The sequence below is a fragment of the Haemaphysalis longicornis genome, unplaced genomic scaffold (genome assembly GCF_048455015.1).
Source record: "Haemaphysalis longicornis isolate Haplotype H1 unplaced genomic scaffold, Haemaphysalis longicornis Haplotype H1 scaffold_9, whole genome shotgun sequence".
NCBI classification, from domain to species: domain Eukaryota; kingdom Metazoa; phylum Arthropoda; class Arachnida; order Ixodida; family Ixodidae; genus Haemaphysalis; species Haemaphysalis longicornis.
In genome coordinates this window covers 14,975,740-14,986,869 of record NW_027526460.1, presented here as the reverse complement: position 1 = coordinate 14,986,869, position 11,130 = coordinate 14,975,740, and the positions used below count along the sequence as shown (strand labels likewise).

Here is an 11,130-nt window from a genome sequence, read left to right as displayed (position 1 = left end):
AGCAATTAGGTGTGCAACACTTCAACCACACAAAACTTCCTTGAGCCTTAAAACCCTTGGCTTCTTAGTATTGCATCAAACTTCCAATCAAGGTAGCTACCTGCAATGTTTAGTGCCTTATTCTTGAGCTGAGCAGGAAGGTTCAATATCAAGGAAGACCAAATGCAAAATGTATAGTTTCCTCCGTAATGTGGCTCATAATATAGTTCCCTCCGTACTGCGGCTCATAATCTACTTATAAAAGTTGGGTACCCAAGCCATTTATTTTCGTTTGCATTATTCTTTTTGCTTTACGGAAAAATATTCATATGGTACAGCACTTGCAAGGTTTGGTGGTATTTGGAGTTTTATAAACATACCTTTAGACTAAATGACCCCACATAGCAATAACAAGAACTGCAAACATCACAGAACAATGCATACAAGTTCCCTGGTGAAGCCCATGGTTGAAATGTAATGCCATTGTTCAGAAAACATTATTTTATCATGAGGCTAGCTTGTACATGGTGCCTTGCATTATGTCCCTGCCGGTGGATGTGGGGTCATTTGTCACTGTTGCAAATGAAAAGCCAACAGCCAGGGCCCATTAGTTTTGGCTAGTATTACGAGGTGCCTCACGGTAAGCATTCTACGTCGATAGACTTTTTTAGAGTTGACTAGAACTGAAATCAGCAAAAGATTCTCTACAAAACATTCATTCTATCCGCAGCTTTAGGGTTTGCTAATTTCCATAGTTGGGTTTCTTCTGCCTTTCTTAACAACATTTTTCTTTTGATAAGAAGTGCACAACCAAAAGCAAAAAGCTTTTCTGTAAACCTTTGGTAGCTATATAATTGTTACAAAATATTTTACTCTAAATATGGCAGCTTAAACTGAGAATATTTGCATTTAAAAACATTAAAATAAGTTTAAATTGATCATAAGTTTTTAGCTGTTTTTACGCAAAACTGTACATGGGATATGAAGTGCACCACAAGGAGGGCTTTGGATTAGCTTTAGCAAATTTGGGACATTTAAGGTGCACTGAAATCTCTACACATGCGCTTTTTCACTTTCTGTATCCACCAGGAAAATGGCTGCCAATTTAGACAGCGATTCTAAATAGTAGTTGACGTGCATTTTAAAATAATCACAAACATTATAGCCACAAAATTAATTTTTACAAGTTGTAGACATTGCCCGTTACACCAGACATTGGACTACACTGTCAAGAGCTTTGACATCTACAATGACGTCTACAAAGCAGGCTTATACTGGTAGAATGTTTCATACCATAATTACTGTGTGTTCAGAGCTCACGTGTGAAGTATGGATACTGCTGCTTCAGCAAGAACCGAGGATGAGCACCCTTCCTGGTTCTGAAAAAAAATAACAGAGGAAATGCCTTAAGCAGGATTCTGAAACGGGGTTGAATGAAACAAGAATGAACAAGAAATTCTTTCAAAACATGTAAAGCAATGCAAACAAATATTTATTTCAACTTATTTCTACAAATGACCAGCTCATGAAGACTGGTGGTGGAATATTGGCTCAAAAAAAAAGCAGAGAGCATTTATACAAATGTTACAGGGAGCCTTCGCAGCCAACAATTGTTTGAACACACCTAAACTAATCACTGTTCAACAAACTCATAAAAAATGTTTGAATGCATAAAAAACCAGTGGTAAACACAGGAAACAGTTAAAACAGAATGACGGCACAAGTTTGTCCCGTCGTTCTCTTCTGTGTCCTGGGTTTTCCTATGGTTTTTCATCCATTCAAACATGTACCAGCTAGCCCAGTCCAACGCCTTGGTATCATAAAAATATGGATAGTCAATCCTTACACAAAGTTGAAAAAAAAAGAAAGTATAAAGTAGGTGACAAAATTAAAACGACAGCAAATTGGTTGGCTTTTAATTTTAAATGATAATATAAAAAATAATGGCATGAATGAAAGTGAGCAGCACGCGAAGTACCTTGTTGCTAGCCCGACATTCCACTTTGAAGCAAAATGTCCGCTTTCAACACTACATAGGCTAAACATGCAATGAGGCATTCCTTTAGGCACACAAAATATACCATAATTGTTAAAAAAGCTACGAATTAGTTCAAAAAACCTGCCCACGACAAATTGGAATTAGTGACTACATACAGTTTCAGAAATACACAGCGACATCATATAAAAATATATGGTTCCCATACAAAGATTGATCATAACAAAAATTCAGGACATTTATCAGACTGGCATCAATGTGCAAAGCAGCTTAATGAAGGAAGACGGTCTTCACTAAAAACATGTTAATATTGGGAGCTCATGTGCTTCCCTGCAAGTTGGGTGTGTAAACCCACTGACATCTTAACTAACCCGCCTGAATCATCACTTGATGGACATTGAGGAATTTTACGAATTGGTTTATTGTAGCCAGCTGTCTAGTTTATTTCCCTGTTTTTCTTGGCATTTCGTGTCTAATTCTAAATTTGGTGACTAGATAGCTTTTACTATGGTCATGCACTGGTGACAACGAATATTTGATTTTACTTTAAAAAAATTTCAGTTTTGTTTTATTGCTCACCAGCCAACGATCTGAAATATCAGAGGTGCTTAAAACGTATGTTGGCATTTCCTTCCTGCAGTGTAGTACAACTAATCATGACTTTTACCATAATTTGTTCACAAATCGTAATATGTGGAAAGTATTCAGCTTAATGAAAATGTCATTTCAGAAGCATGCACAATCAACAAGGCCTCAATGACTCTCATGACGTGGTCCACTTGTTTCTGTCACAAATAACCCGAGTGCAGACACATTCCACCGAAGACGAAGGTAACATGCCTTCTTGGGTGATGAATATTTAAAAAGCCTTACGAGTAAATTAGCTGCTGAGCACACGAAATTGTGGCATTAAAACAAAAGATCCCTCTGCGGCATCTTTCACTTGGAGGAGCGCTTGACCACAAACTTTGAGAAGCTGGAAAATGTTCCATGAGCCGCTCCAGCCAGCAGAAACGATGCAGGACACAAGTTGGTAGGCGGACCGTTGGCATCCTGCGATTGTGAAGATATTTCTGTTTAGTAGATGCTCTTCTTTTTGTACCACTGTTTATTTCACCTTTAACAAGCAGCTGAACTCATTAACGTTTGCATAATAAAATGCTGCAATGTGGAACAGTTAGCAGGGTTACCTCAATTTTGCTTTTGTGTGAATTAACACAATGTAAGTAATCTGCACACAACTACAATCAAAGTACAATTTTCACCTACTTCACTGCTAACATCAGCGTTTGACTGCTCAAGCACAAATACAGGTTAGACATGTGAGCAATCTGCTAAACTTATCCCCACAAACTGAACAATCAGGCATCAGAAATCGGCAAGGAAGGAGGTGTCACCTTTAAATGGCCCTTTTTTCGTTCAGAACATAAACAACACCTGGAAGCTTGAAGCATGAGAGGGGGTCTTTCACGCTGACAATGTCAGAACATAGCTTGCTAGTGGGCACGTGAATGATGTGCACAATGTGTTTCTTGAAAATGCGTGCAAAAGCTTGATTGATGTGTAGGACGAGAATTGCAGCACGTTTTGACACAGGCCTTGTAGGCGCTTCTGCCTGCTAATGCCAATGCGGATTCCTGCTAGTCGCCCTCTTCGCTTCTTTCTGAATATAATGCTTTAGGCAGCCACAAGGACTGCATCAAAACGTGCAGCAATTACCTACGTCCCACAAATCGGTGAAACTCTCGCCCACATTTTCAAGAAACGCAGTGCATACATCGTGCATGTGCCCACTAGCAAGCTATGTTCTGACATTGTCAGCGTGAAAGACCCCCTCTCACGCTCCAAGCTTCCGGGTATTGTTTATTAGATTCCATGCGCTGAATGCAAATCAGTGTACATTGGCGAAACGGGCAATCTGCACAGAAGATTAATGCAGCACTGGAACGAAGTGAACAAGGGCCATGCAAAAACAAGTCCACTGGCAGAGCACCGTGAGAGGACGGGACACGTGGTCGACTGGAACAAGACAAAATTACTGACAACTGAGTGCAATCTATCTTCTCGATTACTGCTCGAGTCCCTCATCGCTCAGACGACGCCCAACATTATCAACATAATGGATGGCAATCTGCACCATATCTATGCAAACTCATTGCGCCGCGTAATGCCCAATATATAGCTTCGTTTTCCACGACACATGCTCACCGTGAACAAGCAACAAACCGTTAAATGGCTTTCTTGACTTGGTCAGTGACCTACGTTTCATCACTGCAATAATGCTTTTACCTGCCTACACGGCATTCCGTCAAACACTGGACTACACCACATGAGCCATTGGTGTTCTTAACCTGCACTAGAGTATATAACGTTTCACTACTGCTATGAGATAGACCCATAAACGCACTTCAATATGGCCTTTATATTTAGCTCATGGAAACATTATGTATAATTTTACCTTTAAGTTGCACCTGCTACAGCAGCTGGTACTATACCAAAAACATGAAAAAAAAAAACGGTGGTTTAACACGCCAAAGCTACACTTGGGATATGGGGAGCACTGTAGGGGAAGGCTTCGCATTAATTTTGACCATCTGGGTATTTTTGTGCGCATCGAAATCTCCAAACACGGGCGTCTTTACGTGTTGCCTCCATCTGAAAAGCGGCTACACCAAGCGGTATCTAACCGACATTCGCCTCCACAGCACACCACCCTAGCCATGGCAGTGGGTTAAACATATGAAATAAAGCGAGTTTTGGAGTGCAAATGAAAATATTAATCACACGTCTTATTTTCCAAATCGATGTACCTTTTGAAATCCACCATGCAATCCCCCCTCCCCTACCGGCCTACCAAAACACCTTTGTCTCAAGAGGTAATCAGGCTGTTGTTAATGAAGTAAGTATTTACAATCCGAGACTTGCCACCGTTAAAGTCATGCACTTTGTTTTAGAGATAAGCGACATTAGCCATTTGCAGCACCAGGAGTTAATTGTGTTAAGATCAGATTGAAAGCATTGACGGTAGTAGTTGAAAGAAATTGTGTGATAAATTACAACATCATCTGCAAATACACCTACATGGGAGGATATGCAACATGGAAGATAGACAGGACCAAGCAACCTGCCTGGGGGGACAACAAAGTGGCACGAGCAAAAAGAGTATATAGTTATTAGAAGTAAACTGCATTTGAGAAGAATGAAAATCTTTTGCTCAAGTGAGGACATTAGGGTGAAGTTTGAGTAGTAGTCTGTGGTGTGCAATGCGATTGAATGCTTTAGAAAAATCGAGAAAAACTACCGCAGTTTGTAAGCCTGTGTCAATGGATCAATGTAGATCGTGAACAAATCCTGAAAGTTGTGTTTCTCAAGTAACCCTTGTGAAAACCGAGGTGATACTCGAATGTGATATTGTGATTTTATAAATAATTAGCGACCTGAGAGTGGATGAAATGTTTCCTGACCTTGCATATGGTGCTTGTTAGGGAAATTTAATGGTGAAGTACCGTCTTCTGATTTAAAGACTGGTGCTACCTCGACTATCTTCCAACCATTGAGATTAGTGCCTGTCATGAGAGACTGCGAAAAAAGCGCTGTCAGAATTCTACAGACTGCGGGATGTACTTTTCGGTATAGTATGATTATTACCAGTATGATCTGAAGTAGACCAGTTTGTATTGCAAGTTTAAAACCATATCGAAAGATCCTAAATGTTTGCTTGGCTTGATTACATACGAATACTTGCTTCAAAGTCAGTTCAATTTCTCTTCTTGCCCTTTAGTCGTCAGCCCCAGATTCCCTTCAATATCTCTGCTAAGCAATGACACGCTCCATACGCACAGCACTGCTTCATGAAAATGTTTCAAATAATCAGAGGCCACAGCACTGCTAACAGGTATACATCATGGCAAGTTCCACAACATGCAATAACTAACCTGAAAATACATAATCGGTGGGTGCACCGATATGGCAGCAGTGCCTGGACCGATGTGTCGAGCAAATGCGCTGACTTCTGAACGGGTGGTCCAAGCGGCCAGATGATGGATGAATGACCATTCCTGGCGGCAAAGCGTACGGAGCACCAACGAAAGGCCAGGCAGTACTTGGGTACAGCAGGTGCAGTGTCGGTTGGCCAAGGGAGGCCCTGGCAAAGCCTTTGAAACTGGACTGGAAGGCAGCTGACCCAGGACAGCCAGCAGCAGCACCTGCAGGTGCATAATCTGTGAGTGTGCTGACACTTACTGAAATACAAGAAGAGCACACACAAAGCACCGTTTAAAGACAGTAACCTCCAAGGCACTAATAAGAACATTCCCGGAACACCCCAAGTGAAATTTAGGTCACAGTAAGAATGTATTTATTAGACCCGCAGGTACTGTGAGTGGGGTATGCATGATATATGCAAAGCTAGCTACTGAGCTAATTTGCATGGAACGCATGCTAGCAGCTCATCTGTATCCCTTGCTTTCAATCGGAACTGGTGTGTGATAGTTGAGGCTCATCCATTTCTATGTCTGACTTGTATCTGCACGTTCAATTCTCCAATATAAATCGAGTTGAGTGAGTGCCTACAGCTTTCTTGTTAGTCTCTGTATGGCCTGCGGTTTTGCGAAAATGAGAACTTGCGAATTGGCTGAATTTTCTGCACTAATTTAAACAATACATATGCCTCTGATATCAAGCCCCAGACTTCCCGAGAGCTACTCTGACAGAATCGGCAGGCGCCTCGTAGGCGTTGTGAAATCTCCCCCACTACCCCGAGACTATGCTAACTCCCTGCGAGGCCACATGCGCGCATTTCACCTTCAATTTGCACGTATGTTAATTCTATACCTCTATGAACTCTCAGACGGGCGTCGTCATATTCGTGCCGGACTCGTGAAACTCGGCAACGTAAATTACCGCACTCGCTCGCTGGCGCGCGGCCCGAACTCTCTCACCGTTTCCGGCCCTTGCGTACTATTTTCTCCACCTTGCACTTTGTAAATTCTCATGTTTAACTACACCTCGTGCGCCCTCATCTTTGCCTGCGTTTCTTCCAGTACAACTCCGTCAGCACCCGGTCGACGCGTACGCCGTCGGGGCGCGTTGGCGAGCGAGTACGGCAATTTCGCTGTTGTCGAGCTTCACGAGAACAGCACACATATCGCGGCCCGAAGACCGCGAGGCGTACGGTCGCCGGTCTCGCGAGCGCAATAGCTGCGAAGCGCACTGCACGGAATTCGTGAAGGGGGGAGAGACGCCAGCCATGGAATCACGTGTACGCGTTTTCACATGCACTTCCAGGGAACCTCCTGTTCATGTTATTTCTTGGTATACCGCGGGTATTCACGAGGGAGGACTAATCACAGCGTTGTGCCACTCACGCGAAATTGCGACTGCGATCTGCAACCGCAAAGGCACTGTTTGAGAGACACATAAACAAACGCCCCGGTGTTAAAGAGCCTTGCGTGATGTGAAATTATTAGCAGCCGTGTACCATAGCGCGAGCATCGTAGCCAAGGTCTAGCTTCAGCGTAAATTGATGCTGACTTCTGCGGAAACGGTGGACTGGGCGCCAAACAAGTATACTAACTCACGTAGGCTCTCAGAGCAAACGAGATGGGGGTCTAGCGAATTACTGACCCATAAACACCAGAACTCGTTCCAACCAAATACAGAATAATAAAAAATGCGTACTTACCCGAGCAAAAACGATGTTTCCAACGTAAAATTCTCCTTCACTGTCGTCTTCATCTCGCGGACACACGAACACGCTTTGTTCTGATGCAATGTCATCCACTTTTGACGCGCAGTATTTTATCCGGCGATGATCGTTCTTCCGGGGTCCCCATGTTCAACACACGCGTAGGTTGGAAGGGTAGACATCACCCATAAAGCTTCTATAACTATGATCTAAGCTTGAAATAGATAAAACAGATGAAATCACGCCACCAACCACTCGGCACAAAACGCCATGAAAAAACACACACAAAAGTGAGAGATAGTTGCCAGACTTCAAATGCAGCACCTCTATGTTTGACGAAAATTGTGTTACTACTGTAATGTTGGTAATTATCTTTCTGCTTTCAAAGTCTGAAATGTGTTTATAACTTAAATTTAAGGTTTTTAAACACAAAAAGTGAATACACATAAAGTAATTGACATATATACTGATATTGTAAAGAGGTTTGACGTTTGTTTTGGTTTTGTTTTCACGACGGGCTTCTCAAGAGAGAACGTGCGAGAAAACGAGCTACTTTGGGTTTAGGAAGAGGGCGGTAAATGTCGGCGTGATAGAAAGCAAGGAACAGGTGCTTACCCTGGTCGTTAAAAAAGGAGCTAATGAAACCCTCACGTAAAAAAAAAAAAAAAAAAAAACACGTTCGACGAGGAATCGAACCATTGACCTACAAAACAGTAAACGGACACGTTAACAGCTATGTCGCCGGGCGGTGGTAGAGGTGCCTAAAACAACTCTATACTTACGTAAGTTGTCAACGAGTTGGCTTGTGTCTAGTCATCGCCTCCTTTAACGATGGTCTAGTTTATGCTGCATTTTTGAAATTCTGGCTGTCCTAACGCTTGTTTCTCACGCACCGGTCTTGCAGACGAGGCCGCATTGCTGGCGCTGCAAGCGATTGAGCCAAAGCTCCATTATTTGACTCAAGAAAAGCTATCGCAGTCAACCCGACCTTTTCTGCGCAAGCCACGGCAGCCACGAAATAAATGGAATGTGCCGTTAGAATTATGGCGTTGATAACGCTTGTTTGACCGGCACCGACTTGCAGACAAGCAACGTCGCTCTAATACTACAAGCGATGTCACTCCTGGCATGTCAGGCGCATCAAACCCATATCGTGTAAAACGACTGCTAACAGTGCGAAAACCTCTGAGTTTGTAACAAGTGGGGATTTGCGGTGGCGGCGACGTAATAGGTACAGCAAGCAGGTAGGCAGAACAGCAGCGTAGGGTTACAACCTTTCCCCGAAAAAAAAAACGGGCCTTCCGGGGGGGGGGGGGGGGGGGGGGGGGGGATTGTGTTGAAAAAAGACGCCATGTTTTTTAACATGCAGTGCCATTTATTGTAGTGTTTTCTTAGAGAGAAATCAACATAACGTTTGTACTGAAAGTGATTGAGAGCTTGGTTAATCGCTCTGCATGTGCTTCACTGAAAAGTAACCGCAATTGCTGACCGCGGCGGTAGAATTTCGTTATTTTGTTCTTCCCTTAGGTCCCCCTCCATCTGAGGCAGCGCGCTCGCCCGCGTATTTTCTCTGCTCGCGTGTCTTTGCGCAGCTTGTCGACATAGGCGTGCGCAGAGTTCTCAATTTGGGGGGGCAAAGTCTTACCGCTGCGCCCCCCCCCCCCCCCCCAGAGCAACTCCCGACCTCTTCTCACTGAAGGCCTTGCGGTGCGAACGCAGTGCAAAGAGGGATGGTTATAAAATTTTTATTTCAATGTGATGGAATTGCAACACACACAAAATATTTATGAGCAGAAATTTTACTTTCATGTGTTACATCGGCAAGGCATGGGGCAAATTTGGCGCCCCCTTCAGATGATTAGGGGGGGCGGCCGCCCCCCCCTGCCCCCCCTGTGCGCACGCCTATGCTTGTCGACACGTATTTATCGTCTTAGTTGTTGAATTGACGCTTATAAAACGCCAAAACGGGCATAATCACGGCACAAAAGCCAAAAAACCGGCTGATGACGGCTGGTTTTAGATATGGACTGGCAACCGGCCCGCTGTTTAAAAAATCGGTCGGGCCGGTCCAAAACCAGGAATGTGGCAACCCTACGGCAGCGACGAGCGAAAATGATTTTACACGACCGCCCCCGTCGGCCTGCGCAAAAAAGGAAGATAGAACCCCTGCATACACGCCCTCGAAGAAAGCTGTACAGCCGATTCAGTTTGTTGTGGACGAAGAGCAACCGAGGCTGCAGCCACAAACGATTGCGCTTGCCGTGGTATGAGCCAAAGCATATCTTCACATAGTTATGTTATCGTCCGTCTGACTGTTACTTACTGAAGGGAAAATTCAGAACACAAACGTTGACGTCTAGCGTCTATGCCAGACATAGACGCTGCTGTTCAGGCCCTAAAAACCACCTTCAGGGCGTCTGTCGGTTCTGTCTGATGGCGCGCTCGCGCCGCTGATTACGAACGAGGCGTCTGTTGGCGTTGACTTATCGTGTTGGCGAGCCGGTAAACGCCATCACGGTTAAACTCCCTGTTGGAAGACTACGCTGTTGGGACGATAGAGTGCCGACAGAGCTTCTTATTGGCCCCACAAACGCCATCAAGGTTAAACTCCCTGTTGGAAGACTAGGCTATTGGAACGATAGAGTGCCGACAGAACTTCGTATTGGCCCCACAGGCGTGCTGTGAGCCTAACAAGAAAGTCTTGTTGGAATTTTTGCCCGGGGCATAATAATACGGGAACAAATTCTTAGGTAAATTCGATTTCGTTGAGGACACCGATGCCTCGCGTAAAAGTTTTATTTATAGGACTACAAGAGGCATTTTGTAGCCTTTCCTTCCCGTGCACCCAGACATCGAAACGAACCTTGTGATACACTCGAAGCAGTAGATTAGTGCAGAGTGGAATTTAAACATTCAGCACGTTTTGTTCAATTTACGAACAGCAATTTGAGAGCCTTTCCCCTGGTCTATGTGGAGAGTTCATATTTATTCTCTCAACGGGCGGTGAAATAGTGCAATGTGCGGTTTAAACATTCAGCCTGTTTTTGTGCAATTTTGCATGCTTGCATTCACACACCGTTCTTTTAGGCACCCTAACGATAAGGTGCCGTGGTAACACCCCAATCGAGAAGAAATACTTTTTAGCACCCCTTTAACGGTCGTAGCACCCTATGAAACTGTTGATTACACCCCTGAATTTTGGCACCCTCGAGGTGGGGTGCCCGAGCAATATTTGGGTGCTTGAAAGGTGCAAAAAGGGTGCAAAATGTTCAGTACACCCTCCTTGCACCTTAAAGGGTGTAAACATGTTAAGATTTGCACCCCTTAATATGTGGCACCCTCATGATTGGGTGCAGGAGCAATGTTTTAGTCCTTAAAAGGTGCAACAAGGGTGCAAAATGTTGAGTGCACCCTTTTAGCACCTTTAAGGGTGTTAAAAAGTTTAGTGTGTAAAGCCAAAAAAATAACC

At 43.9% G+C, this 11,130-nt stretch overlaps 1 long non-coding RNA gene across 1 annotated transcript; it reads right to left on the bottom strand.

Moving 5' to 3' along the window:
- Positions 1-1,514: 1,514 nt before the first annotated feature.
- Positions 1,515-8,162, bottom strand: LOC144151949 (uncharacterized). The gene is made up of 3 exons (XR_013319011.1): positions 7,659-8,162; positions 5,911-6,180; positions 1,515-3,028 (listed from the first exon to the last, which is right to left on the bottom strand). It is a non-coding gene; the product is annotated as an uncharacterized LOC144151949 (long non-coding RNA).
- Positions 8,163-11,130: the final 2,968 nt, after the last annotated feature.